Source organism: Fukomys damarensis, unplaced genomic scaffold, assembly GCF_012274545.1.
Source record: "Fukomys damarensis isolate Sample0158 unplaced genomic scaffold, DMR_v1.0_HiC HiC_scaffold_31, whole genome shotgun sequence".
Classification (NCBI taxonomy): Eukaryota; Metazoa; Chordata; class Mammalia; order Rodentia; family Bathyergidae; genus Fukomys; species Fukomys damarensis.
This window is the reverse complement of record NW_022900943.1, coordinates 27,137,728-27,144,629: the sequence shown is the minus strand read 5'-3', so window position 1 is coordinate 27,144,629 and position 6,902 is coordinate 27,137,728. Positions and strand designations below refer to the sequence as shown.

Sequence of the window (6,902 nt, the reverse complement as noted above, 5' to 3'; positions counted from 1 at the left end):
CTTAACCCTAGAAAATAGATCTATAATTATAGTATAAACACTAAAACAAACCAAATATTGATATACAGTAAATAGTAAATTCAAATGTTATACTTTCACTTAAAATCAGAAAATAATTCAACAATAATTGAATAGAATTAACCACCTATCTAAAGATTAATAAAGTTTAATGGTTGTAATAGTAAAGATAGAGGGGGTGGGATACCAGATAATAAAAATAAGTAGAATTCCAAAAATTAATCAAGGGCTGTAGATTTAGCTCAGTGGTCCCTCTGACTTTCATGCACAAGGTACCCAGTACCCCCCCAAAATTAAACAATGGAAGATGAGAATAGAAAAGTGAAATACAGTAATATCTCAGTTCATGAACATTTCTGTTCATGAACAATTTGGTTCACAACCAGAAGTGTTCAGAAAATTTTTCTTCTGTCCATATTGAGTGACAATATGACTGTGGCTAATTTCCCTGTATAAGCATAAGTACAGCCAGCTTCCCTAGAATCATGAATCCAGTTACCACTGTAAATGATCCCTTTGAGAAGTGAAAGATAATTAATTGTATTAGATAAAAGAATAAACAAGAAAAAGGAAAAAAGCAAAATAAAGGGAAACAAGAAAGGTAACAAAAAATAATTAAAATGAGGAAAATTTAATTTATTTTTTGGAAGTAAAATAATGAAAGATTTATTTTGTTGGCAAAAGGCTGATCACACTAAAATCAGTGCCAGGGGTTGACCCACACAGTGGGCTACAGCTTTTTTACAGCCATGATCTCATTCAAGTGGTTACATCTCATTTCCTCAGTTTACACTACTAATATACAAGTCATAGTCAAAAGATAGTTAACTTTAACCAAGATGTAGCAATTCTTTGTAGTTAGGAGGCTCACCTTTAACATTGTTTAGCTATCTATTTTAGCCTGCAGGCACCGGGTATTCAGAGTCAGGAAAGCAAAGTTAACAATTGTTCTTTTTTATCTTGATACTTTTGCAATCATGTGGTCTTGTGGTCCTGATGTACCCCTGTTATCTCAGGATGAGGCCAGATATCCTAGTCTAGAGTTAATACCTACAGTGTCTGTTAATTTTGAACTAAACAAAGCAGATTTCAGTTAGATAAGAGCAGAAGTCATTCCACATTTTGCTAACATTTTGTAGGTTTTTAGGTTATTTACAAAAACTCTCTCTATCATTTCTGCCCTTCTTTTGGGGGTAACTCCTTACCCCTCATTGAATTCATACCAATTTTCATTATTTCATATAATTAACATCTGATAATGTTGGACAGCCACTATCCTCTGAGGTATGAGTTTAGATATCCATTTTAGTATGCAGGGACCAAACATGAGTATCACCAGTATAATAATTATTGGTCCCATTAGTGTGTTGACCCAGGCTTTCCATCCCGACAAGTTAAGACCAAAATTGAATGTCAGGTCCTTGGCACCAAAATATTTTCCTAGCAGTTTAATACCATCCCTTAGTTTATCTAGTGATTCCTTAACTATTCCTGATTTATTTGCATAATAACAGTATTCCTCTGCCAGAAACAGACATGCCCCCCCTTGAATAAATCAGGGGGTTGTCTATTTTGTAACACTACATTAGCTAATGAGTCTAACTGAGTTGCTAAGGCTTGAAATGCATCTTGAATTTCTTCTAAGTTTCTTAAGATACATGGTGGCCTTCTGAACATGACTTCATACAGGGAGAATCCAGTATAACTTGAGGTATTTCTTATTTTAAGGAGGGCTATCAGGAGTAAATCAACCCATGACCCTGGCACTATCTGACAATATTTGGTTAATACACTCTTAATCACATGATTCATTCTTTTTACTTTGCTGGAGCTCTGGGGCCAATAAGCAGTATGTAAGTAGCATTTTATATGTAACAGTTTAGCTAGATCTTGTACAATCTCTGCCACAAGTGCTGGCCCATTGTCACTGCCTATGGAGAGAGGCAGACCAAACCTTGGAATTATCTCTTTTAATAAAATCTTGCAAACCTCTTAAGACTTCTCTGTTTTTGTAGGGAAGGCCTCAGGCCACCCAGAGTAAGTACAAACACATACCAACAAATATTTATAACCTCTGCGAGGGGAGACTTCTGTAAAGTGTATTTGTATATCCTCAAAGGGGGTTGCACCCTTCCATTATATTACAGGTGGTGCCCTAGACCCTGAAATTGGGTTTATTTTCTGACAAATTCGACACCTTTTTGAGATTTGTTCACACAAAGCAGAAATCCAGGGCATAAAGATATATTTTTCAAACAGTGTTTGGAGAGCTGTCTTTCCTCCATGAGTCAAATCATGATATCTTTTAATCCAATAGTAAGATAGCGTCTCTGGTATCATTATTCTCTTGTCAAGCAGAATACAAACAAGTCCTTGTTTTTCAGCCACTTGCTTCTTAATCCATTCATCCTCTTTATCTGAGTATTTTATAGCAGCTAAGGGTTTTTGTATCTCCATTTTCCTCTTTTGTGCATGGGTGAGTACAGCTATCTGAAGTTTCTGTTTAGCTGCCATTTTGGCTTCTGTGTCTTCCTTAGTATTGCCTTTTGCTACTGTGTCTTTTCCTTTTTGGTGTCCAGAGCAATGCATTACTGCTACTTTATCAGGTTCCCACATTGCCTCCAATAACTGTATTATCTCCTGTTTATTAATCTGTTTGCCCTCTACTGTGAGAAGACCACACTCTTTGTATATTATGACATGGATATATAAAGTGGCAAAGGCATAATAGGGATCATATAAACATTTACCCTCTTACCTTTTGCCCATCAGAGAGAGTGTATGAATATCTAGAGGTGTGCTCACTGAGCCAACCATCCAGTGGGGAGGGGTCCAATTTGGACAACTTTGTCCTGAGTTGTCACTGCATGGCCAGCATAGTGTAAGCCCATTTTCCATGAAACTGCTCCCATCTGTGAATAGGATGAAATCAGCAGAGGGGTTTTCTGCAGATCCAGATGACTCAAGAACAGATTGTCAGCAATGCTGAGTCATGGTCAGGAGGGATAGTTTCTGAGGGCAAAGAGGTAGTAGGATTCAAAGTTTTAACTGGAACAAAATGTAGGCAGAGATTCTCACAAATGAGGGCCTGATATTGTATGACTCTATTATTTGAGAGCCACTGATGTCCTCTGTTATTCAACAGTTCTAGGAAGACATGGGAAACTGAAGAGTCAATTCCTGTCCTAAGGTTAACTTGTCAGCTTCCTTAGTTAGCATAACTGCAGATGCCAGATCTCATAAACAAGGGGGCCATCCTTTTGCAACTGGATCCAAATTTTAGATAGATACACCACTGGCTGGTTCCAGGGGCCCACTGTTTGGTTGAGCACCGCCAAGAGAGTGTGGTTTTTTTAGTCACATGCAAGGTAAAAGATTGTGTCACATCTGGGATTCCCAATGCAGGTGCAGCAGAGAGGGTTAGTTTTAACCTTTTAAATGCTGATGGCACTGATTACTTGCTTTTTATTCTCAAGTATTTCTTTAGTAATCTGGAATCCCAAATATTGGACTTGTTGTATACAAATTTGGCCATTTTTCCATGAAACTTTATATCCTGCTTCTTGAAGCAGCATTAATAGTCTCTTAGTATCCTGTGAAGTTTTTATTCATTTAGTACATCAGAAAATTAACAATAATACTCATAATTATATGCATGAAACTTTATGCCCTTTAGTTTAATTTGTTATCAAAAGCATTTTTTCAATAAAACCTTTCAATAACTCTTTGTTTTTCCGCAGAAAATATTATATTTCAAAAATTATAAACATATCGAACCATTATAAACATATCACAATAACATATTTAGAGTTCAACCCTTTAATGATAATTGATATAAACAACATATTTGGCAAAGTTTATTGGGGGTATATCTTCTGAGAAGGCTACGGAAATTATTGGGGCTCCCATTAGTGAATAAAGAGCAAAATAAAATCTTCTGAGCAGCTGCTTTTTTTATTCACCAACAGGAGTCTATCCAAACCTAAAAGTTTATATTTCATTATCTTAATTTTTTTAACTTGTAAAACCAGGTTGTAGAAATTAACAAATTACTTGTATCTTTGAAAACTATGGAATGTTTCACAAATTTCAGGGTCATCCTTGTGCAGGGGCCATGCCAATCTTCTCTGTGTTGTTATAATTTTAGTATATGTGCTGCTGAAGTGGGCACAAAAGGAGGACATTATTTAAAAAGAAAATGAAGAAAAAAATAACCACCTAAAAATTAAGAAAAAAAATAGAATCCAAATATAAATTTTTTTTTCAATATTTCTTCCATGGATATTTTCTTGAAATCTAGCAAGTCATAATTTTCTCTTCCTAGATTTATGGACCATGTATTTGTGAGGTTGTCCCTCCTGTTTCTGTGGCCTCTCTCTCTCTGTAAACCTCTGACTGTGGTATGCAAGGTATGTCTGTGCTCACTTTGGAAGGAGGAGGAAGCAATCTGACCACCGATCTCTGAAGGATGTAGGCAGTAGGTAAGTGGTACAAGCAGTCTTTGGACTTAATGACACCACTTAACCTCCCAGCCACATCTGGAAACCACACTTGCCATGAAGGCTGAGACCTATATCTCTTTTGGCCTGAATATAAACTTCTCAGGGGGTCTATGTTTTGCCTGTACACTCTCTGTGACCACCTCCCACGGCTTTTTCTCACCTTGTCACCGTTAGTAACACTGGAAACCCTGAGGAGTTGTTCTGTGGCTCAGTTTTAAACAACTCCTTCAAAAGTGGTGCCTGATTAAACACTCTCTGGCAATATTGTGGACTCAGCACTGAGATTTTTCTAGCCTGCTGTGAAGGAGTCATTTTCAGAGTAAAATTCCATGCTTAGTAGTTTATAATAGCTGTGCTTCTGGCCTGATTCATTGTTTCTCCCTGGAGTTGCCAACTCTCTATGGCTTACATTATTTCCTGGGGCACTGGACTCATTCATAATCAGGTTGTTGGCTGGTTGGCACCTTGCTGCCCCACACCAAGGGGAAAAAAACACAGAGTAGGCTTGCAATTAGAAAGTGGCCTCAATCAAAGGGGTAGATTCCTCCTTTGGGCATGGAGTTGGTCTGACAGCAGGGAGAAGTCTTCAAAGATGGGTTTCATCTTATGAATCAACCACAAGTAAATATCATTACGTACGCAAGTACATATATTCTTGTATATGTATATCACATATACAGAATCAATCTATAATCATTTGCAAGTATATTGAAATGAAAAAATAAGCAATACATAAATAAAGCTGTACAAAATCTTATCAGTAGTATTACTTGAAATACTGAGGGATGAGCATATAAAATTTTTAAAACTTAGAGAAACAATTCAGGAAAAATGAGCAGAGACTCACTAATTGAGCCTCAAAGGGATGAAATTGACCATGGGCCAGATATATGGAACATAAATTCATTAAATAACAAAATCTTTAATTTGCTCTTCAGGAAAACCCTCACAAATCTACTGAAGGACTGGCTTTTCGAGACAGGCATAATGGGAAGAAGCCAGCTCAGCTGGTCTATGACTTGACTTCACAAACTTAAAATCCCCTTACATGGAACATAACTATTCCCAAAAAGAAACTTGTGACCTGAAAATCAGTGTGGCTAATCGCCACACCTGTGCAGAAGAACTCTGATACTCCCCATCTTGCCATCCAGTCCACAAAAAGTGCCTCCCTCCCTACTATAGTCCCAGCGAGCAACTGATCAGGAACCACATCTGAGCTGTGTTTCTCAGCCCCATACTTATTGTCAGCCTCATAGTAAAGCTCCTTCGTTTTGCAAAAACTAGTGCAATAGTGTCACTGGGGAGCTGGGTCCCAGCATAGGGTCCCTCACTTCACTGGTCCTTCTTTGTGCCCTTGATGAAAATTCCATTGAGACACATAGGTGGTCACAAAATAGAGGTAGACTTTATTGTAATGAGAGAGCTAACCCTTCAACTGAGAAGGCAGGAAGTGTCATGAAGGCATCTGTCCTGAGTGTGAGCTTGAACACTTTTCTTATGCATACAAAAGCTATTTTTTGGTGTTCAAAGAACTATGGTGATTGCAATGCTTATTAACTTTTGTTTGGGATACTTTGAAATATAAGCATCTCATCAATACCTTCCTGTTCCTTTTGGGTGTCAGTGTTGCTTCAGGAGCCTTAACCATATAAGAATCTAAATCAGGTCTCAACCCAAGGACTCAGGGTCTTTAAAGAATACTCTCTTGGCCCAGGGATTTAGCTCAGTGGTTCCACCACCTGCCTTGCAAGCACAAGGTCCTAAGCTTGACCTCTGGTACAAAAAAAAAAATCTCTTTTCTGTTATCATTGGGGTGGCACTCAAAAATGCTATGCAGCTTGTTTTGGAAAGAGAGAACCAGGTGGCCAGATATCTTTAAATGTCATTGTGTTCTGTAGGATCACTTTTGGTCTGAGACCTAAGGAATGATTATAAAGATACTGTACATTGAAGTCTTTTATATTCAGCTATAACTGGCAAAGTTTTGGTCCCCTCTATGTTGTGATTCAGGACTGCTAATACCTAACCATTTGCCTAAAAATGGTATGGGTTACAGTAAGGCAGGCACCTCTTGCCCACTAACAGTGCTGGCAAATAGAAATTAAGTTGCAGCTGAGCAAAGAGAAGAAGAAATAAAATGTTAGATATTTTCTTGCATGGATTCATTTACACATGAGGTAGCTACCACTACTGTTATACACACTTTACAGGGGAAGAAAATGAGAAATGGAGAGGTAAAGTAGTTCTTGTCCAGTGTTGGCAAGGTCAGAAGTGGCTGAGCTGGGATGTAAAACCAGTCTGTTTGTGGAGGTTAAACTGTCAATCAGAGAAACTAAATTATATAAAAGAAACCTTTGCTTGATCCTTAGATTCCACTCT

The 6,902-nt window shown here is 37.7% G+C and overlaps 1 non-coding gene across 1 annotated transcript; it reads right to left on the bottom strand.

The window, feature by feature from the left end:
- Window positions 1-4,082: 4,082 nt before the first annotated feature.
- On the bottom strand, window positions 4,083-4,189 carry LOC117283872. The gene has a single exon (XR_004514907.1). It is a non-coding gene; the product is annotated as a U6 spliceosomal RNA (small nuclear RNA).
- Window positions 4,190-6,902: the final 2,713 nt, after the last annotated feature.